This window comes from Hydractinia symbiolongicarpus, chromosome 3, assembly GCF_029227915.1.
Source record: "Hydractinia symbiolongicarpus strain clone_291-10 chromosome 3, HSymV2.1, whole genome shotgun sequence".
NCBI lineage: Eukaryota > Metazoa > Cnidaria > Hydrozoa > Anthoathecata > Hydractiniidae > Hydractinia > Hydractinia symbiolongicarpus.
In genome coordinates, this window is record NC_079877.1 from 8,905,537 (window position 1) to 8,919,992 (window position 14,456).

Below are 14,456 nucleotides of genomic sequence, written 5' to 3' on the forward strand. Positions count from 1 at the left end.
TTTAGGCCTAAAATGCAAGTCCACCGAGCCGGATTTGAACCAGCGACCTAAGGATGCCTGAGTGGTATAAGTTCGTCTACAGTCCTCCGCTCTACCAACTGAGCTATCGGTGGATGTAGCATCGTACAGTTCTTGTGCAGGACTATGCAGGTCATGTCACGTTTGTAGTATGACGTGGTTTTTAAAATGATGCGATAGCTCGCACGTAGCAGAGGGTGGTTTCGATCCACCGACCTCTGGGTTATGGGCCCAGCACGCTTCCTCTGCGCCACTCTGCTGAAGGTAGGTAAGCTGAAATGTGTCTGATGTAAGGTGTAGTTTAGTATTGCGAACAGCACTCGAACTATGACCTTTTTACCATTTCCAGGGGGATTAGCTCACATGGTAGAGCGCTCGCTTTGCATGCGAGAGGTACCGGGATCGATGCCCGGATCCTCCAAGACGATGTTTTTAATTTATTTATTTTTATACTAATTTCAGTAGTTGCCAATGGTCATAAGAGGATTTATGATGCTCCTAAGATTACCTGGTATTAATAATAATAATAATAATACTAAACCGCGCTGCATATGTCTAGAGCATTTCTTGCTGTTTAATTTCGCATTGACAGTATACACAGTTTCAGCTTTTAACATGATCGACCGTGTGGCATTCGGGCATTGACGCCATCGCGAACATATTATTTAAATATGAACTCGTCCTCGGTAGTATAGTGGTAAGTATCCCCGCCTGTCACGCGGGAGACCGGGGTTCGATTCCCCGCCGGGGAGGTTCTTTTTATCTTGTCAATGTTTCGTTTCACGTCAGTAGCGTTCGCGGGACTGTCCGGGAATACAGATTTACGCCCGGTTAGCTCAGTCGGTAGAGCATCAGACTTTTAATCTGAGGGTCGCGGGTTCGAGTCCCTCATCGGGCGTAACAATTATTTGGTACGATGGTGAACTAACTTTCACCACAATGTCTTGTCGAAAGAGGATGAATAACGTAACATTTGCGGAGTGGCAAAGGCGAAGCAAACTTGATGGGGAACTAGCTCAGATGGTAGAGCGCTCGCTTAGCATGCGAGAGGTACCGGGATCGATGCCCGGGTTCTCCAATGCCTTTTCCATAGGCGTAAAATAAATGAAATTTGCGCAGAGCAATTTGCAGCAGCGTTCGTGTCATGTCGGGATGGCCGAGCGGTCTAAGGCGCCAGACTCAAGACAAAATGTTCTTCCACTCATCGCGTGGAGAATTCTGGTCCTCGAATGAGGGCGTGGCTTCGAATCCCACTTCCGACAACTTTTCCCTGCCACACAAAATTTTAGGCCTAAAATGCAAGTCCACCGAGCCGGATTTGAACCAGCGACCTAAGGATGCCTGAGTGGTATAAGTTCGTCTACAGTCCTCCGCTCTACCAACTGAGCTATCGGTGGATGTAGCAACGTACAGTTCTTGTGCAGGACTATGCAGGTCATGTCACGTTTGTAGTATGACGTGGTTTTTAAAATGATGCGATAGCTCGCACGTAGCAGAGGGTGGTTTCGATCCACCGACCTCTGGGTTATGGGCCCAGCACGCTTCCTCTGCGCCACTCTGCTGAAGGTAGGTAAGCTGAAATGTGTCTGATGTAAGGTGTAGTTTAGTATTGCGAACAGCACTCGAACTATGACCTTTTTACCATTTCCAGGGGGATTAGCTCACATGGTAGAGCGCTCGCTTTGCATGCGAGAGGTACCGGGATCGATGCCCGGATCCTCCAAGACGATGTTTTTAATTTATTTATTTTTATACTAATTTCAGTAGTTGCCAATGGTCATAAGAGGATTTATGATGCTCCTAAGATTACCTGGTATTAATAATAATAATAATAATACTAAACCGCGCTGCATATGTCTAGAGCATTTCTTGCTGTTTAATTTCGCATTGACAGTATACACAGTTTCAGCTTTTAACATGATCGACCGTGTGGCATTCGGGCATTGACGCCATCGCGAACATATTATTTAAATATGAACTCGTCCTCGGTAGTATAGTGGTAAGTATCCCCGCCTGTCACGCGGGAGACCGGGGTTCGATTCCCCGCCGGGGAGGTTCTTTTTATCTTGTCAATGTTTCGTTTCACGTCAGTAGCGTTCGCGGGACTGTCCGGGAATACAGATTTACGCCCGGTTAGCTCAGTCGGTAGAGCATCAGACTTTTAATCTGAGGGTCGCGGGTTCGAGTCCCTCATCGGGCGTAACAATTATTTGGTACGATGGTGAACTAACTTTCACCACAATGTCTTGTCGAAAGAGGATGAATAACGTAACATTTGCGGAGTGGCAAAGGCGAAGCAAACTTGATGGGGAACTAGCTCAGATGGTAGAGCGCTCGCTTAGCATGCGAGAGGTACCGGGATCGATGCCCGGGTTCTCCAATGCCTTTTCCATAGGCGTAAAATAAAAGAAATTTGCGCAGAGCAATTTGCAGCAGCGTTCGTGTCATGTCGGGATGGCCGAGCGGTCTAAGGCGCCAGACTCAAGACAAAATGTTCTTCCACTCATCGCGTGGAGAATTCTGGTCCTAGAATGAGGGCGTGGGTTCGAATCCCACTTCCCACAACTTTTCCCTGCCACACAAAATTTTAGGCCTAAAATGCAAGTCCACCGAGCCGGATTTGAACCAGCGACCTAAGGATGCCTGAGTGGTATAAGTTCGTCTACAGTCCTCCGCTCTACCAACTGAGCTATCGGTGGATGTAGCATCGTACAGTTCTTGTGCAGGACTATGCAGGTCATGTCACGTTTGTAGTATGACGTGGTTTTTAAAATGATGCGATAGCTCGCACGTAGCAGAGGGTGGTTTCGATCCACCGACCTCTGGGTTATGGGCCCAGCACGCTTCCTCTGCGCCACTCTGCTGAAGGTAGGTAAGCTGAAATGTGTCTGATGTAAGGTGTAGTTTAGTATTGCGAACAGCACTCGAACTATGACCTTTTTACCATTTCCAGGCGGATTAGCTCACATGGTAGAGCGCTCGCTTTGCATGCGAGAGGTACCGGGATCGATGCCCGGATCCTCCAAGACGATGTTTTTAATTTATTTATTTTTATACTAATTTCAGTAGTTGCCAATGGTCATAAGAGGATTTATGATGCTCCTAAGATTACCTGGTATTAATAATAATAATAATAATAATAAACCGCGCTGCATATGTCTAGAGCATTTCTTGCTGTTTAATTTCGCATTGACAGTATACACAGTTTCAGCTTTTAACATGATCGACCGTGTGGCATTCGGGCATTGACGCCATCGCGAACATATTATTTAAATATGAACTCGTCCTCGGTAGTATAGTGGTAAGTATCCCCGCCTGTCACGCGGGAGACCGGGGTTCGATTCCCCGCCGGGGAGGTTCTTTTTATCTTGTCAATGTTTCGTTTCACGTCAGTAGCGTTCGCGGGACTGTCCGGGAATACAGATTTACGCCCGGTTAGCTCAGTCGGTAGAGCATCAGACTTTTAATCTGAGGGTCGCGGGTTCGAGTCCCTCATCGGGCGTAACAATTATTTGGTACGATGGTGAACTAACTTTCACCACAATGTCTTGTCGAAAGAGGATGAATAACGTAACATTTGCGGAGTGGCAAAGGCGAAGCAAACTTGATGGGGAACTAGCTCAGATGGTAGAGCGCTCGCTTAGCATGCGAGAGGTACCGGGATCGATGCCCGGGTTCTCCAATGCCTTTTCCATAGGCGTAAAATAAAAGAAATTTGCGCAGAGCAATTTGCAGCAGCGTTCGTGTCATGTCGGGATGGCCGAGCGGTCTAAGGCGCCAGACTCAAGACAAAATGTTCTTCCACTCATCGCGTGGAGAATTCTGGTCCTCGAATGAGGGCGTGGGTTCGAATCCCACTTCCGACAACTTTTCCCTGCCACACAAAATTTTAGGCCTAAAATGCAAGTCCACCGAGCCGGATTTGAACCAGCGACCTAAGGATGCCTGAGTGGTATAAGTTCGTCTACAGTCCTCCGCTCTACCAACTGAGCTATCGGTGGATGTAGCAACGTACAGTTCTTGTGCAGGACTATGCAGGTCATGTCACGTTTGTAGTATGACGTGGTTTTTAAAATGATGCGATAGCTCGCACGTAGCAGAGGGTGGTTTCGATCCACCGACCTCTGGGTTATGGGCCCAGCACGCTTCCTCTGCGCCACTCTGCTGAAGGTAGGTAAGCTGAAATGTGTCTGATGTAAGGTGTAGTTTAGTATTGCGAACAGCACTCGAACTATGACCTTTTTACCATTTCCAGGGGGATTAGCTCACATGGTAGAGCGCTCGCTTTGCATGCGAGAGGTACCGGGATCGATGCCCGGATCCTCCAAGACGATGTTTTTGATTTATTTATTTTTATACTAATTTCAGTAGTTGCCAATGGTCATAAGAGGATTTATGATGCTCCTAAGATTACCTGGTATTAATAATAATAATAATAATAATACTAAACCGCGCTGCATATGTCTAGAGCATTTCTTGCTGTTTAATTTCGCATTGACAGTATACACAGTTTCAGCTTTTAACATGATCGACCGTGTGGCATTCGGGCATTGACGCCATCGCGAACATATTATTTAAATATGAACTCGTCCTCGGTAGTATAGTGGTAAGTATCCCCGCCTGTCACGCGGGAGACCGGGGTTCGATTCCCCGCCGGGGAGGTTCTTTTTATCTTGTCAATGTTTCGTTTCACGTCAGTAGCGTTCGCGGGACTGTCCGGGAATACAGATTTACGCCCGGTTAGCTCAGTCGGTAGAGCATCAGACTTTTAATCTGAGGGTCGCGGGTTCGAGTCCCTCATCGGGCGTAACAATTATTTGGTACGATGGTGAACTAACTTTCACCACAATGTCTTGTCGAAAGAGGATGAATAACGTAACATTTGCGGAGTGGCAAAGGCGAAGCAAACTTGATGGGGAACTAGCTCAGATGGTAGAGCGCTCGCTTAGCATGCGAGAGGTACCGGGATCGATGCCCGGGTTCTCCAATGCCTTTTCCATAGGCGTAAAATAAAAGAAATTTGCGCAGAGCAATTTGCAGCAGCGTTCGTGTCATGTCGGGATGGCCGAGCGGTCTAAGGCGCCAGACTCAAGACAAAATGTTCTTCCACTCATCGCGTGGAGAATTCTGGTCCTCGAATGAGGGCGTGGGTTCGAATCCCACTTCCGACAACTTTTCCCTGCCACACAAAATTTTAGGCCTAAAATGCAAGTCCACCGAGCCGGATTTGAACCAGCGACCTAAGGATGCCTGAGTGGTATAAGTTCGTCTACAGTCCTCCGCTCTACCAACTGAGCTATCGGTGGATGTAGCAACGTACAGTTCTTGTGCAGGACTATGCAGGTCATGTCACGTTTGTAGTATGACGTGGTTTTTAAAATGATGCGATAGCTCGCACGTAGCAGAGGGTGGTTTCGATCCACCGACCTCTGGGTTATGGGCCCAGCACGCTTCCTCTGCGCCACTCTGCTGAAGGTAGGTAAGCTGAAATGTGTCTGATGTAAGGTGTAGTTTAGTATTGCGAACAGCACTCGAACTATGACCTTTTTACAATTTCCAGGGGGATTAGCTCACATGGTAGAGCGCTCGCTTTGCATGCGAGAGGTACCGGGATCGATGCCCGGATCCTCCAAGACGATGTTTTTAATTTATTTATTTTTATACTAATTTCAGTAGTTGCCAATGGTCATAAGAGGATTTATGATGCTCCTAAGATTACCTGGTATTAATAATAATAATAATAATACTAAACCGCGCTGCATATGTCTAGAGCATTTCTTGCTGTTTAATTTCGCATTGACAGTATACACAGTTTCAGCTTTTAACATGATCGACCGTGTGGCATTCGGGCATTGACGCCATCGCGAACATATTATTTAAATATGAACTCGTCCTCGGTAGTATAGTGGTAAGTATCCCCGCCTGTCACGCGGGAGACCGGGGTTGGATTCCCCGTCGGGGAGGTTCTTTTTATCTTGTCAATGTTTCGTTTCACGTCAGTAGCGTTCGCGGGACTGTCCGGGAATACAGATTTACGCCCGGTTAGCTCAGTCGGTAGAGCATCAGACTTTTAATCTGAGGGTCGCGGGTTCGAGTCCCTCATCGGGCGTAACAATTATTTGGTACGATGGTGAACTAACTTTCACCACAATGTCTTGTCGAAAGAGGATGAATAACGTAACATTTGCGGAGTGGCAAAGGCGAAGCAAACTTGATGGGGAACTAGCTCAGATGGTAGAGCGCTCGCTTAGCATGCGAGAGGTACCGGGATCGATGCCCGGGTTCTCCAATGCCTTTTCCATAGGCGTAAAATAAAAGAAATTTGCGCAGAGCAATTTGCAGCAGCGTTCGTGTCATGTCGGGATGGCCGAGCGGTCTAAGGCGCCAGACTCAAGACAAAATGTTCTTCCACTCATCGCGTGGAGAATTCTGGTCCTCGAATGAGGGCGTGGGTTCGAATCCCACTTCCGACAACTTTTCCCTGCCACACAAAATTTTAGGCCTAAAATGCAAGTCCACCGAGCCGGATTTGAACCAGCGACCTAAGGATGCCTGAGTGGTATAAGTTCGTCTACAGTCCTCCGCTCTACCAACTGAGCTATCGGTGGATGTAGCATCGTACAGTTCTTGTGCAGGACTATGCAGGTCATGTCACGTTTGTAGTATGACGTGGTTTTTAAAATGATGCGATAGCTCGCACGTAGCAGAGGGTGGTTTCGATCCACCGACCTCTGGGTTATGGGCCCAGCACGCTTCCTCTGCGCCACTCTGCTGAAGGTAGGTAAGCTGAAATTTGTCTGATGTAAGGTTTAGTTTAGTATTGCGAACAGCACTCGAACTATGACCTTTTTACCATTTCCAGGGGGATTAGCTCACATGGTAGAGCGCTCGCTTTGCATGCGAGAGGTACCGGGATCAATGCCCGGATCCTCCAAGACGATGTTTTTAATTTATTTATTTTTATACTAATTTCAGTAGTTGCCAATGGTCATAAGAGGATTTATGATGCTCCTAAGATTACCTGGTATTAATAATAATAATAATAATACTAAACCGCGCTGCATATGTCTAGAGCATTTCTTGCTGTTTAATTTCGCATTGACAGTATACACAGTTTCAGCTTTTAACATGATCGACCGTGTGGCATTCGGGCATTGACGCCATCGCGAACATATTATTTAAATATGAACTCGTCCTCGGTAGTATAGTGGTAAGTATCCCCGCCTGTCACGCGGGAGACCGGGGTTCGATTCCCCGCCGGGGAGGTTCTTTTTATCTTGTCAATGTTTCGTTTCACGTCAGTAGCGTTCGCGGGACTGTCCGGGAATACAGATTTACGCCCGGTTAGCTCAGTCGGTAGAGCATCAGACTTTTAATCTGAGGGTCGCGGGTTCGAGTCCCTCATCGGGCGTAACAATTATTTGGTACGATGGTGAACTAACTTTCACCACAATGTCTTGTCGAAAGAGGATGAATAACGTAACATTTGCGGAGTGGCAAAGGCGAAGCAAACTTGATGGGGAACTAGCTCAGATGGTAGAGCGCTCGCTTAGCATGCGAGAGGTACCGGGATCGATGCCCGGGTTCTCCAATGCCTTTTCCATAGGCGTAAAATAAAAGAAATTTGCGCAGAGCAATTTGCAGCAGCGTTCGTGTCATGTCGGGATGGCCGAGCGGTCTAAGGCGCCAGACTCAAGACAAAATGTTCTTCCACTCATCGCGTGGAGAATTCTGGTCCTCGAATGAGGGCGTGGGTTCGAATCCCACTTCCGACAACTTTTCCCTGCCACACAAAATTTTAGGCCTAAAATGCAAGTCCACCGAGCCGGATTTGAACCAGCGACCTAAGGATGCCTGAGTGGTATAAGTTCGTCTACAGTCCTCCGCTCTACCAACTGAGCTATCGGTGGATGTAGCATCGTACAGTTCTTGTGCAGGACTATGCAGGTCATGTCACGTTTGTAGTATGACGTGGTTTTTAAAATGATGCGATAGCTCGCACGTAGCAGAGGGTGGTTTCGATCCACCGACCTCTGGGTTATGGGCCCAGCACGCTTCCTCTGCGCCACTCTGCTGAAGGTAGGTAAGCTGAAATGTGTCTGATGTAAGGTGTAGTTTAGTATTGCGAACAGCACTCGAACTATGACCTTTTTACCATTTCCAGGGGGATTAGCTCACATGGTAGAGCGCTCGCTTTGCATGCGAGAGGTACCGGGATCGATGCCCGGATCCTCCAAGACGATGTTTTTAATTTATTTATTTTTATACTAATTTCAGTAGTTGCCAATTGTCATAAGAGGATTTATGATGCTCCTAAGATTACCTGGTATTAATAATAATAATAATAATACTAAACCGCGCTGCATATGTCTAGAGCATTTCTTGCTGTTTAATTTCGCATTGACAGTATACACAGTTTCAGCTTTTAACATGATCGACCGTGTGGCATTCGGGCATTGACGCCATCGCGAACATATTATTTAAATATGAACTCGTCCTCGGTAGTATAGTGGTAAGTATCCCCGCCTGTCACGCGGGAGACCGGGGTTCGATTCCCCGCCGGGGAGGTTCTTTTTATCTTGTCAATGTTTCGTTTCACGTCAGTAGCGTTCGCGGGACTGTCCGGGAATACAGATTTACGCCCGGTTAGCTCAGTCGGTAGAGCATCAGACTTTTAATCTGAGGGTCGCGGGTTCGAGTCCCTCATCGGGCGTAACAATTATTTGGTACGATGGTGAACTAACTTTCACCACAATGTCTTGTCGAAAGAGGATGAATAACGTAACATTTGCGGAGTGGCAAAGGCGAAGCAAACTTGATGGGGAACTAGCTCAGATGGTAGAGCGCTCGCTTAGCATGCGAGAGGTACCGGGATCGATGCCCGGGTTCTCCAATGCCTTTTCCATAGGCGTAAAATAAAAGAAATTTGCGCAGAGCAATTTGCAGCAGCGTTCGTGTCATGTCGGGATGGCCGAGCGGTCTAAGGCGCCAGACTCAAGACAAAATGTTCTTCCACTCATCGCGTGGAGAATTCTGGTCCTCGAATGAGGGCGTGGGTTCGAATCCCACTTCCGACAACTTTTCCCTGCCACACAAAATTTTAGGCCTAAAATGCAAGTCCACCGAGCCGGATTTGAACCAGCGACCTAAGGATGCCTGAGTGGTATAAGTTCGTCTACAGTCCTCCGCTCTACCAACTGAGCTATCGGTGTATGTAGCATCGTACAGTTCTTGTGCAGGACTATGCAGGTCATGTCACGTTTGTAGTATGACGTGGTTTTTAAAATGATGCGATAGCTCGCACGTAGCAGAGGGTGGTTTCGAACCACCGACCTCTGGGTTATGGGCCCAGCACGCTTCCTCTGCGCCACTCTGCTGAAGGTAGGTAAGCTGAAATGTGTCTGATGTAAGGTGTAGTTTAGTATTGCGAACAGCACTCGAACTATGACCTTTTTACCATTTCCAGGGGGATTAGCTCACATGGTAGAGCGCTCGCTTTGCATGCGAGAGGTACCGGGATCGATGCCCGGATCCTCCAAGACGATGTTTTTAATTTATTTATTTTTATACTAATTTCAGTAGTTGCCAATGGTCATAAGAGGATTTATGATGCTCCTAAGATTACCTGGTATTAATAATAATAATAATAATACTAAACCGCGCTGCATATGTCTAGAGCATTTCTTGCTGTTTAATTTCGCATTGACAGTATACACAGTTTCAGCTTTTAACATGATCGACCGTGTGGCATTCGGGCATTGACGCCATCGCGAACATATTATTTAAATATGAACTCGTTCTCGGTAGTATAGTGGTAAGTATCCCCGCCTGTCACGCGGGAGACCGGGGTTCGATTCCCCGCCGGGGAGGTTCTTTTTATCTTGTCAATGTTTCGTTTCACGTCAGTAGCGTTCGCGGGACTGTCCGGGAATACAGATTTACGCCCGGTTAGCTCAGTCGGTAGAGCATCAGACTTTTAATCTGAGGGTCGCGGGTTCGAGTCCCTCATCGGGCGTAACAATTATTTGGTACGATGGTGAACTAACTTTCACCACAATGTCTTGTCGAAAGAGGATGAATAACGTAACATTTGCGGAGTGGCAAAGGCGAAGCAAACTTGATGGGGAACTAGCTCAGATGGTAGAGCGCTCGCTTAGCATGCGAGATGTACCGGGATCGATGCCCGGGTTCTCCAATGCCTTTTCCATAGGCGTAAAATAAAAGAAATTTGCGCAGAGCAATTTGCAGCAGCGTTCGTGTCATGTCGGGATGGCCGAGCGGTCTAAGGCGCCAGACTCAAGACAAAATGTTCTTCCACTCATCGCGTGGAGAATTCTGGTCCTCGAATGAGGGCGTGGGTTCGAATCCCACTTCCGACAACTTTTCCCTGCCACACAAAATTTTAGGCCTAAAATGCAAGTCCACCGAGCCGGATTTGAACCAGCGACCTAAGGATGCCTGAGTGGTATAAGTTCGTCTACAGTCCTCCGCTCTACCAACTGAGCTATCGGTGGATGTAGCATCGTACAGTTCTTGTGCAGGACTATGCAGGTCATGTCACGTTTGTAGTATGACGTGGTTTTTAAAATGATGCGATAGCTCGCACGTAGCAGAGGGTGGTTTCGATCCACCGACCTCTGGGTTATGGGCCCAGCACGCTTCCTCTGCGCCACTCTGCTGAAGGTAGGTAAGCTGAAATGTGTCTGATGTAAGGTGTAGTTTAGTATTGCGAACAGCACTCGAACTATGACCTTTTTACCATTTCCAGGGGGATTAGCTCACATGGTAGAGCGCTCGCTTTGCATGCGAGAGGTACCGGGATCGATGCCCGGATCCTCCAAGACGATGTTTTTAATTTATTTATTTTTATACTAATTTCAGTAGTTGCCAATGGTCATAAGAGGATTTATGATGCTCCTAAGATTACCTGGTATTAATAATAATAATAATAATACTAAATCGCGCTGCATATGTCTAGAACATTTCTTGCTGTTTAATTTCGCATTGACAGTATACACAGTTTCAGCTTTTAACATGATCGACCGTGTGGCATTCGGGCATTGACGCCATCGCGAACATATTATTTAAATATGAACTCGTCCTCGGTAGTATAGTGGTAAGTATCCCCGCCTGTCACGCGGGAGACCGGGGTTCGATTCCCCGCCGGGGAGGTTCTTTTTATCTTGTCAATGTTTCGTTTCACGTCAGTAGCGTTCGCGGGACTGTCCGGGAATACAGATTTACGCCCGGTTAGCTCAGTCGGTAGAGCATCAGACTTTTAATCTGAGGGTCGCGGGTTCGAGTCCCTCATCGGGCGTAACAATTATTTGGTACGATGGTGAACTAACTTTCACCACAATGTCTTGTCGAAAGAGGATGAATAACGTAACATTTGCGGAGTGGCAAAGGCGAAGCAAACTTGATGGGGAACTAGCTCAGATGGTAGAGCGCTCGCTTAGCATGCGAGAGGTACCGGGATCGATGCCCGGGTTCTCCAATGCCTTTTCCATAGGCGTAAAATAAAAGAAATTTGCGCAGAGCAATTTGCAGCAGCGTTCGTGTCATGTCGGGATGGCCGAGCGGTCTAAGGCGCCAGACTCAAGACAAAATGTTCTTCCACTCATCGCGTGGAGAATTCTGGTCCTCGAATGAGGGCGTGGGTTCGAATCCCACTTCCGACAACTTTTCCCTGCCACACAAAATTTTAGGCCTAAAATGCAAGTCCACCGAGCCGGATTTGAACCAGCGACCTAAGGATGCCTGAGTGGTATAAGTTCGTCTACAGTCCTCCGCTCTACCAACTGAGCTATCGGTGGATGTAGCATCGTACAGTTCTTGTGCAGGACTATGCAGGTCATGTCACGTTTGTAGTATGACGTGGTTTTTAAAATGATGCGATAGCTCGCACGTAGCAGAGGGTGGTTTCGATCCACCGACCTCTGGGTTATGGGCCCAGCACGCTTCCTCTGCGCCACTCTGCTGAAGGTAGGTAAGCTGAAATGTGTCTGATGTAAGGTGTAGTTTAGTATTGCGAACAGCACTCGAACTATGACCTTTTTACCATTTCCAGGGGGATTAGCTCACATGGTAGAGCGCTCGCTTTGCATGCGAGAGGTACCGGGATCGATGCCTGGATCCTCCAAGACGATGTTTTTAATTTATTTATTTTTATACTAATTTCAGTAGTTGCCAATGGTCATAAGAGGATTTATGATGCTCCTAAGATTACCTGGTATTAATAATAATAATAATAATACTAAACCGCGCTGAATATGTCTAGAGCATTTCTTGCTGTTTAATTTCGCATTGACAGTATACACAGTTTCAGCTTTTAACATGATCGACCGTGTGGCATTCGGGCATTGACGCCATCGCGAACATATTATTTAAATATGAACTCGTCCTCGGTAGTATAGTGGTAAGTATCCCCGCCTGTCACGCGGGAGACCGGGGTTCGATTCCCCGCCGGGGAGGTTCTTTTTATCTTGTCAATGTTTCGTTTCACGTCAGTAGCGTTCGCGGGACTGTCCGGGAATACAGATTTACGCCCGGTTAGCTCAGTCGGTAGAGCATCAGACTTTTAATCTGAGGGTCGCGGGTTCGAGTCCCTCATCGGGCGTAACAATTATTTGGTACGATGGTGAACTAACTTTCACCACAATGTCTTGTCGAAAGAGGATGAATAACGTAACATTTGCGGAGTGGCAAAGGCGAAGCAAACTTGATGGGGAACTAGCTCAGATGGTAGAGCGCTCGCTTAGCATGCGAGAGGTACCGGGATCGATGCCCGGGTTCTCCAATGCCTTTTCCATAGGCGTAAAATAAAAGAAATTTGCGCAGAGCAATTTGCAGCAGCGTTCGTGTCATGTCGGGATGGCCGAGCGGTCTAAGGCGCCAGACTCAAGACAAAATGTTCTTCCACTCATCGCGTGGAGAATTCTGGTCCTCGAATGAGGGCGTGGGTTCGAATCCCACTTCCGACAACTTTTCCCTGCCACACAAAATTTTAGGCCTAAAATGCAAGTCCACCGAGCCGGATTTGAACCAGCGACCTAAGGATGCCTGAGTGGTATAAGTTCGTCTACAGTCCTCCGCTCTACCAACTGAGCTATCGGTGGATGTAGCATCGTACAGTTCTTGTGCAGGACTATGCAGGTCATGTCACGTTTGTAGTATGACGTGGTTTTTAAAATGATGCGATAGCTCGCACGTAGCAGAGGGTGGTTTCGATCCACCGACCTCTGGGTTATGGGCCCAGCACGCTTCCTCTGCGCCACTCTGCTGAAGGTAGGTAAGCTGAAATGTGTCTGATGTAAGGTGTAGTTTAGTATTGCGAACAGCACTCGAACTATGACCTTTTTACCATTTCCAGGGGGATTAGCTCACATGGTAGAGCGCTCGCTTTGCATGCGAGAGGTACCTGGATCGATGCCCGGATCCTCCAAGACGATGTTTTTAATTTATTTATTTTTATACTAATTTCAGTAGTTGCCAATGGTCATAAGAGGATTTATGATGCTCCTAAGATTACCTGGTATTAATAATAATAATAATAATACTAAACCGCGCTGCATATGTCTAGAGCATTTCTTGCTGTTTAATTTCGCATTGACAGTATACACAGTTTCAGCTTTTAACATGATCGACCGTGTGGCATTCGGGCATTGACGCCATCGCGAACATATTATTTAAATATGAACTCGTCCTCGGTAGTATAGTGGTAAGTATCCCCGCCTGTCACGCGGGAGACCGGGGTTCGATTCCCCGCCGGGGAGGTTCTTTTTATCTTGTCAATGTTTCGTTTCACGTCAGTAGCGTTCGCGGGACTGTCCGGGAATACAGATTTACGCCCGGTTAGCTCAGTCGGTAGAGCATCAGACTTTTAATCTGAGGGTCGCGGGTTCGAGTCCCTCATCGGGCGTAACAATTATTTGGTACGATGGTGAACTAACTTTCACCACAATGTCTTGTCGAAAGAGGATGAATAACGTAACATTTGCGGAGTGGCAAAGGCGAAGCAAACTTGATGGGGAACTAGCTCAGATGGTAGAGCGCTCGCTTAGCATGCGAGAGGTACCGGGATCGATGCCCGGGTTCTCCAATGCCTTTTCCATAGGCGTAAAATAAAAGAAATTTGCGCAGAGCAATTTGCAGCAGCGTTCGTGTCATGTCGGGATGGCCGAGCGGTCTAAGGCGCCAGACTCAAGACAAAATGTTCTTCCACTCATCGCGTGGAGAATTCTGGTCCTCGAATGAGGGCGTGGGTTCGAATCCCACTTCCGACAACTTTTCCCTGCCACACAAAATTTTAGGCCTAAAATGCAAGTCCACCGAGCCGGATTTGAACCAGCGACCTAAGGATGCCTGAGTGGTATAAGTTCGTCTACAGTCCTCCGCTCTACCAACTGAGCTATCGGTGGATGTAGCATCGTACAGTT

At 47.4% G+C, this 14,456-nt stretch overlaps 62 non-coding genes across 62 annotated transcripts; 50 read left to right on the forward strand and 12 right to left on the reverse strand.

The window, feature by feature from the left end:
- Window positions 1-19: 19 nt before the first annotated feature.
- Trnay-gua (transfer RNA tyrosine (anticodon GUA)) lies at window positions 20-113 on the reverse strand. The gene is made up of 2 exons: window positions 77-113; window positions 20-55 (listed from the first exon to the last, which is right to left on the reverse strand). It is a non-coding gene; the product is annotated as a tRNA-Tyr (tRNA).
- Window positions 114-366: 253 nt separating this feature from the next.
- On the forward strand, window positions 367-439 carry Trnaa-ugc (transfer RNA alanine (anticodon UGC)). Its single transcript has one exon. It is a non-coding gene; the product is annotated as a tRNA-Ala (tRNA).
- Window positions 440-698: 259 nt separating this feature from the next.
- On the forward strand, window positions 699-770 carry Trnad-guc (transfer RNA aspartic acid (anticodon GUC)). Its single transcript has one exon. It is a non-coding gene; the product is annotated as a tRNA-Asp (tRNA).
- A 73-nt stretch (window positions 771-843) lies between these two features.
- On the forward strand, window positions 844-916 carry Trnak-uuu (transfer RNA lysine (anticodon UUU)). Its single transcript has one exon. It is a non-coding gene; the product is annotated as a tRNA-Lys (tRNA).
- Window positions 917-1,023: 107 nt separating this feature from the next.
- Window positions 1,024-1,096, forward strand: Trnaa-agc (transfer RNA alanine (anticodon AGC)). The gene has a single exon. It is a non-coding gene; the product is annotated as a tRNA-Ala (tRNA).
- Window positions 1,097-1,164: 68 nt separating this feature from the next.
- On the forward strand, window positions 1,165-1,280 carry Trnal-caa (transfer RNA leucine (anticodon CAA)). The gene is made up of 2 exons: window positions 1,165-1,202; window positions 1,235-1,280. It is a non-coding gene; the product is annotated as a tRNA-Leu (tRNA).
- A 41-nt stretch (window positions 1,281-1,321) lies between these two features.
- Window positions 1,322-1,415, reverse strand: Trnay-gua (transfer RNA tyrosine (anticodon GUA)). Its single transcript has 2 exons — window positions 1,379-1,415; window positions 1,322-1,357 (listed from the first exon to the last, which is right to left on the reverse strand). It is a non-coding gene; the product is annotated as a tRNA-Tyr (tRNA).
- A 253-nt stretch (window positions 1,416-1,668) lies between these two features.
- Trnaa-ugc (transfer RNA alanine (anticodon UGC)) lies at window positions 1,669-1,741 on the forward strand. The gene has a single exon. It is a non-coding gene; the product is annotated as a tRNA-Ala (tRNA).
- Window positions 1,742-2,000: 259 nt separating this feature from the next.
- On the forward strand, window positions 2,001-2,072 carry Trnad-guc (transfer RNA aspartic acid (anticodon GUC)). Its single transcript has one exon. It is a non-coding gene; the product is annotated as a tRNA-Asp (tRNA).
- A 73-nt stretch (window positions 2,073-2,145) lies between these two features.
- On the forward strand, window positions 2,146-2,218 carry Trnak-uuu (transfer RNA lysine (anticodon UUU)). Its single transcript has one exon. It is a non-coding gene; the product is annotated as a tRNA-Lys (tRNA).
- Window positions 2,219-2,325: 107 nt separating this feature from the next.
- On the forward strand, window positions 2,326-2,398 carry Trnaa-agc (transfer RNA alanine (anticodon AGC)). Its single transcript has one exon. It is a non-coding gene; the product is annotated as a tRNA-Ala (tRNA).
- A 225-nt stretch (window positions 2,399-2,623) lies between these two features.
- Window positions 2,624-2,717, reverse strand: Trnay-gua (transfer RNA tyrosine (anticodon GUA)). Its single transcript has 2 exons — window positions 2,681-2,717; window positions 2,624-2,659 (listed from the first exon to the last, which is right to left on the reverse strand). It is a non-coding gene; the product is annotated as a tRNA-Tyr (tRNA).
- A 585-nt stretch (window positions 2,718-3,302) lies between these two features.
- Window positions 3,303-3,374, forward strand: Trnad-guc (transfer RNA aspartic acid (anticodon GUC)). The gene has a single exon. It is a non-coding gene; the product is annotated as a tRNA-Asp (tRNA).
- A 73-nt stretch (window positions 3,375-3,447) lies between these two features.
- On the forward strand, window positions 3,448-3,520 carry Trnak-uuu (transfer RNA lysine (anticodon UUU)). The gene has a single exon. It is a non-coding gene; the product is annotated as a tRNA-Lys (tRNA).
- Window positions 3,521-3,627: 107 nt separating this feature from the next.
- On the forward strand, window positions 3,628-3,700 carry Trnaa-agc (transfer RNA alanine (anticodon AGC)). The gene has a single exon. It is a non-coding gene; the product is annotated as a tRNA-Ala (tRNA).
- Window positions 3,701-3,768: 68 nt separating this feature from the next.
- Trnal-caa (transfer RNA leucine (anticodon CAA)) lies at window positions 3,769-3,884 on the forward strand. The gene is made up of 2 exons: window positions 3,769-3,806; window positions 3,839-3,884. It is a non-coding gene; the product is annotated as a tRNA-Leu (tRNA).
- A 41-nt stretch (window positions 3,885-3,925) lies between these two features.
- Trnay-gua (transfer RNA tyrosine (anticodon GUA)) lies at window positions 3,926-4,019 on the reverse strand. Its single transcript has 2 exons — window positions 3,983-4,019; window positions 3,926-3,961 (listed from the first exon to the last, which is right to left on the reverse strand). It is a non-coding gene; the product is annotated as a tRNA-Tyr (tRNA).
- Window positions 4,020-4,272: 253 nt separating this feature from the next.
- On the forward strand, window positions 4,273-4,345 carry Trnaa-ugc (transfer RNA alanine (anticodon UGC)). The gene has a single exon. It is a non-coding gene; the product is annotated as a tRNA-Ala (tRNA).
- A 262-nt stretch (window positions 4,346-4,607) lies between these two features.
- Window positions 4,608-4,679, forward strand: Trnad-guc (transfer RNA aspartic acid (anticodon GUC)). The gene has a single exon. It is a non-coding gene; the product is annotated as a tRNA-Asp (tRNA).
- A 73-nt stretch (window positions 4,680-4,752) lies between these two features.
- Trnak-uuu (transfer RNA lysine (anticodon UUU)) lies at window positions 4,753-4,825 on the forward strand. Its single transcript has one exon. It is a non-coding gene; the product is annotated as a tRNA-Lys (tRNA).
- Window positions 4,826-4,932: 107 nt separating this feature from the next.
- Trnaa-agc (transfer RNA alanine (anticodon AGC)) lies at window positions 4,933-5,005 on the forward strand. The gene has a single exon. It is a non-coding gene; the product is annotated as a tRNA-Ala (tRNA).
- A 68-nt stretch (window positions 5,006-5,073) lies between these two features.
- On the forward strand, window positions 5,074-5,189 carry Trnal-caa (transfer RNA leucine (anticodon CAA)). Its single transcript has 2 exons — window positions 5,074-5,111; window positions 5,144-5,189. It is a non-coding gene; the product is annotated as a tRNA-Leu (tRNA).
- A 41-nt stretch (window positions 5,190-5,230) lies between these two features.
- On the reverse strand, window positions 5,231-5,324 carry Trnay-gua (transfer RNA tyrosine (anticodon GUA)). The gene is made up of 2 exons: window positions 5,288-5,324; window positions 5,231-5,266 (listed from the first exon to the last, which is right to left on the reverse strand). It is a non-coding gene; the product is annotated as a tRNA-Tyr (tRNA).
- A 253-nt stretch (window positions 5,325-5,577) lies between these two features.
- Window positions 5,578-5,650, forward strand: Trnaa-ugc (transfer RNA alanine (anticodon UGC)). Its single transcript has one exon. It is a non-coding gene; the product is annotated as a tRNA-Ala (tRNA).
- Window positions 5,651-6,054: 404 nt separating this feature from the next.
- Window positions 6,055-6,127, forward strand: Trnak-uuu (transfer RNA lysine (anticodon UUU)). Its single transcript has one exon. It is a non-coding gene; the product is annotated as a tRNA-Lys (tRNA).
- A 107-nt stretch (window positions 6,128-6,234) lies between these two features.
- Trnaa-agc (transfer RNA alanine (anticodon AGC)) lies at window positions 6,235-6,307 on the forward strand. Its single transcript has one exon. It is a non-coding gene; the product is annotated as a tRNA-Ala (tRNA).
- A 68-nt stretch (window positions 6,308-6,375) lies between these two features.
- On the forward strand, window positions 6,376-6,491 carry Trnal-caa (transfer RNA leucine (anticodon CAA)). Its single transcript has 2 exons — window positions 6,376-6,413; window positions 6,446-6,491. It is a non-coding gene; the product is annotated as a tRNA-Leu (tRNA).
- Window positions 6,492-6,532: 41 nt separating this feature from the next.
- On the reverse strand, window positions 6,533-6,626 carry Trnay-gua (transfer RNA tyrosine (anticodon GUA)). The gene is made up of 2 exons: window positions 6,590-6,626; window positions 6,533-6,568 (listed from the first exon to the last, which is right to left on the reverse strand). It is a non-coding gene; the product is annotated as a tRNA-Tyr (tRNA).
- Window positions 6,627-6,879: 253 nt separating this feature from the next.
- Window positions 6,880-6,952, forward strand: Trnaa-ugc (transfer RNA alanine (anticodon UGC)). Its single transcript has one exon. It is a non-coding gene; the product is annotated as a tRNA-Ala (tRNA).
- A 259-nt stretch (window positions 6,953-7,211) lies between these two features.
- On the forward strand, window positions 7,212-7,283 carry Trnad-guc (transfer RNA aspartic acid (anticodon GUC)). The gene has a single exon. It is a non-coding gene; the product is annotated as a tRNA-Asp (tRNA).
- Window positions 7,284-7,356: 73 nt separating this feature from the next.
- On the forward strand, window positions 7,357-7,429 carry Trnak-uuu (transfer RNA lysine (anticodon UUU)). The gene has a single exon. It is a non-coding gene; the product is annotated as a tRNA-Lys (tRNA).
- A 107-nt stretch (window positions 7,430-7,536) lies between these two features.
- On the forward strand, window positions 7,537-7,609 carry Trnaa-agc (transfer RNA alanine (anticodon AGC)). Its single transcript has one exon. It is a non-coding gene; the product is annotated as a tRNA-Ala (tRNA).
- A 68-nt stretch (window positions 7,610-7,677) lies between these two features.
- Trnal-caa (transfer RNA leucine (anticodon CAA)) lies at window positions 7,678-7,793 on the forward strand. The gene is made up of 2 exons: window positions 7,678-7,715; window positions 7,748-7,793. It is a non-coding gene; the product is annotated as a tRNA-Leu (tRNA).
- Window positions 7,794-7,834: 41 nt separating this feature from the next.
- Trnay-gua (transfer RNA tyrosine (anticodon GUA)) lies at window positions 7,835-7,928 on the reverse strand. Its single transcript has 2 exons — window positions 7,892-7,928; window positions 7,835-7,870 (listed from the first exon to the last, which is right to left on the reverse strand). It is a non-coding gene; the product is annotated as a tRNA-Tyr (tRNA).
- Window positions 7,929-8,181: 253 nt separating this feature from the next.
- Trnaa-ugc (transfer RNA alanine (anticodon UGC)) lies at window positions 8,182-8,254 on the forward strand. The gene has a single exon. It is a non-coding gene; the product is annotated as a tRNA-Ala (tRNA).
- A 259-nt stretch (window positions 8,255-8,513) lies between these two features.
- Trnad-guc (transfer RNA aspartic acid (anticodon GUC)) lies at window positions 8,514-8,585 on the forward strand. Its single transcript has one exon. It is a non-coding gene; the product is annotated as a tRNA-Asp (tRNA).
- A 73-nt stretch (window positions 8,586-8,658) lies between these two features.
- On the forward strand, window positions 8,659-8,731 carry Trnak-uuu (transfer RNA lysine (anticodon UUU)). Its single transcript has one exon. It is a non-coding gene; the product is annotated as a tRNA-Lys (tRNA).
- Window positions 8,732-8,838: 107 nt separating this feature from the next.
- On the forward strand, window positions 8,839-8,911 carry Trnaa-agc (transfer RNA alanine (anticodon AGC)). The gene has a single exon. It is a non-coding gene; the product is annotated as a tRNA-Ala (tRNA).
- Window positions 8,912-8,979: 68 nt separating this feature from the next.
- Trnal-caa (transfer RNA leucine (anticodon CAA)) lies at window positions 8,980-9,095 on the forward strand. The gene is made up of 2 exons: window positions 8,980-9,017; window positions 9,050-9,095. It is a non-coding gene; the product is annotated as a tRNA-Leu (tRNA).
- A 41-nt stretch (window positions 9,096-9,136) lies between these two features.
- Window positions 9,137-9,230, reverse strand: Trnay-gua (transfer RNA tyrosine (anticodon GUA)). Its single transcript has 2 exons — window positions 9,194-9,230; window positions 9,137-9,172 (listed from the first exon to the last, which is right to left on the reverse strand). It is a non-coding gene; the product is annotated as a tRNA-Tyr (tRNA).
- Window positions 9,231-9,483: 253 nt separating this feature from the next.
- Window positions 9,484-9,556, forward strand: Trnaa-ugc (transfer RNA alanine (anticodon UGC)). Its single transcript has one exon. It is a non-coding gene; the product is annotated as a tRNA-Ala (tRNA).
- A 259-nt stretch (window positions 9,557-9,815) lies between these two features.
- Window positions 9,816-9,887, forward strand: Trnad-guc (transfer RNA aspartic acid (anticodon GUC)). The gene has a single exon. It is a non-coding gene; the product is annotated as a tRNA-Asp (tRNA).
- A 73-nt stretch (window positions 9,888-9,960) lies between these two features.
- Window positions 9,961-10,033, forward strand: Trnak-uuu (transfer RNA lysine (anticodon UUU)). The gene has a single exon. It is a non-coding gene; the product is annotated as a tRNA-Lys (tRNA).
- Window positions 10,034-10,140: 107 nt separating this feature from the next.
- Window positions 10,141-10,213, forward strand: Trnaa-agc (transfer RNA alanine (anticodon AGC)). Its single transcript has one exon. It is a non-coding gene; the product is annotated as a tRNA-Ala (tRNA).
- A 68-nt stretch (window positions 10,214-10,281) lies between these two features.
- Trnal-caa (transfer RNA leucine (anticodon CAA)) lies at window positions 10,282-10,397 on the forward strand. The gene is made up of 2 exons: window positions 10,282-10,319; window positions 10,352-10,397. It is a non-coding gene; the product is annotated as a tRNA-Leu (tRNA).
- Window positions 10,398-10,438: 41 nt separating this feature from the next.
- On the reverse strand, window positions 10,439-10,532 carry Trnay-gua (transfer RNA tyrosine (anticodon GUA)). Its single transcript has 2 exons — window positions 10,496-10,532; window positions 10,439-10,474 (listed from the first exon to the last, which is right to left on the reverse strand). It is a non-coding gene; the product is annotated as a tRNA-Tyr (tRNA).
- Window positions 10,533-10,785: 253 nt separating this feature from the next.
- Window positions 10,786-10,858, forward strand: Trnaa-ugc (transfer RNA alanine (anticodon UGC)). The gene has a single exon. It is a non-coding gene; the product is annotated as a tRNA-Ala (tRNA).
- A 259-nt stretch (window positions 10,859-11,117) lies between these two features.
- On the forward strand, window positions 11,118-11,189 carry Trnad-guc (transfer RNA aspartic acid (anticodon GUC)). The gene has a single exon. It is a non-coding gene; the product is annotated as a tRNA-Asp (tRNA).
- A 73-nt stretch (window positions 11,190-11,262) lies between these two features.
- Trnak-uuu (transfer RNA lysine (anticodon UUU)) lies at window positions 11,263-11,335 on the forward strand. Its single transcript has one exon. It is a non-coding gene; the product is annotated as a tRNA-Lys (tRNA).
- Window positions 11,336-11,442: 107 nt separating this feature from the next.
- Trnaa-agc (transfer RNA alanine (anticodon AGC)) lies at window positions 11,443-11,515 on the forward strand. Its single transcript has one exon. It is a non-coding gene; the product is annotated as a tRNA-Ala (tRNA).
- A 68-nt stretch (window positions 11,516-11,583) lies between these two features.
- Window positions 11,584-11,699, forward strand: Trnal-caa (transfer RNA leucine (anticodon CAA)). The gene is made up of 2 exons: window positions 11,584-11,621; window positions 11,654-11,699. It is a non-coding gene; the product is annotated as a tRNA-Leu (tRNA).
- A 41-nt stretch (window positions 11,700-11,740) lies between these two features.
- Window positions 11,741-11,834, reverse strand: Trnay-gua (transfer RNA tyrosine (anticodon GUA)). Its single transcript has 2 exons — window positions 11,798-11,834; window positions 11,741-11,776 (listed from the first exon to the last, which is right to left on the reverse strand). It is a non-coding gene; the product is annotated as a tRNA-Tyr (tRNA).
- Window positions 11,835-12,419: 585 nt separating this feature from the next.
- Window positions 12,420-12,491, forward strand: Trnad-guc (transfer RNA aspartic acid (anticodon GUC)). Its single transcript has one exon. It is a non-coding gene; the product is annotated as a tRNA-Asp (tRNA).
- Window positions 12,492-12,564: 73 nt separating this feature from the next.
- Window positions 12,565-12,637, forward strand: Trnak-uuu (transfer RNA lysine (anticodon UUU)). The gene has a single exon. It is a non-coding gene; the product is annotated as a tRNA-Lys (tRNA).
- Window positions 12,638-12,744: 107 nt separating this feature from the next.
- Trnaa-agc (transfer RNA alanine (anticodon AGC)) lies at window positions 12,745-12,817 on the forward strand. Its single transcript has one exon. It is a non-coding gene; the product is annotated as a tRNA-Ala (tRNA).
- A 68-nt stretch (window positions 12,818-12,885) lies between these two features.
- On the forward strand, window positions 12,886-13,001 carry Trnal-caa (transfer RNA leucine (anticodon CAA)). The gene is made up of 2 exons: window positions 12,886-12,923; window positions 12,956-13,001. It is a non-coding gene; the product is annotated as a tRNA-Leu (tRNA).
- A 41-nt stretch (window positions 13,002-13,042) lies between these two features.
- Window positions 13,043-13,136, reverse strand: Trnay-gua (transfer RNA tyrosine (anticodon GUA)). The gene is made up of 2 exons: window positions 13,100-13,136; window positions 13,043-13,078 (listed from the first exon to the last, which is right to left on the reverse strand). It is a non-coding gene; the product is annotated as a tRNA-Tyr (tRNA).
- Window positions 13,137-13,721: 585 nt separating this feature from the next.
- On the forward strand, window positions 13,722-13,793 carry Trnad-guc (transfer RNA aspartic acid (anticodon GUC)). Its single transcript has one exon. It is a non-coding gene; the product is annotated as a tRNA-Asp (tRNA).
- A 73-nt stretch (window positions 13,794-13,866) lies between these two features.
- Trnak-uuu (transfer RNA lysine (anticodon UUU)) lies at window positions 13,867-13,939 on the forward strand. The gene has a single exon. It is a non-coding gene; the product is annotated as a tRNA-Lys (tRNA).
- Window positions 13,940-14,046: 107 nt separating this feature from the next.
- Window positions 14,047-14,119, forward strand: Trnaa-agc (transfer RNA alanine (anticodon AGC)). Its single transcript has one exon. It is a non-coding gene; the product is annotated as a tRNA-Ala (tRNA).
- A 68-nt stretch (window positions 14,120-14,187) lies between these two features.
- Window positions 14,188-14,303, forward strand: Trnal-caa (transfer RNA leucine (anticodon CAA)). The gene is made up of 2 exons: window positions 14,188-14,225; window positions 14,258-14,303. It is a non-coding gene; the product is annotated as a tRNA-Leu (tRNA).
- A 41-nt stretch (window positions 14,304-14,344) lies between these two features.
- On the reverse strand, window positions 14,345-14,438 carry Trnay-gua (transfer RNA tyrosine (anticodon GUA)). The gene is made up of 2 exons: window positions 14,402-14,438; window positions 14,345-14,380 (listed from the first exon to the last, which is right to left on the reverse strand). It is a non-coding gene; the product is annotated as a tRNA-Tyr (tRNA).
- Between the last annotated feature and the right edge of the window lie 18 nt (window positions 14,439-14,456).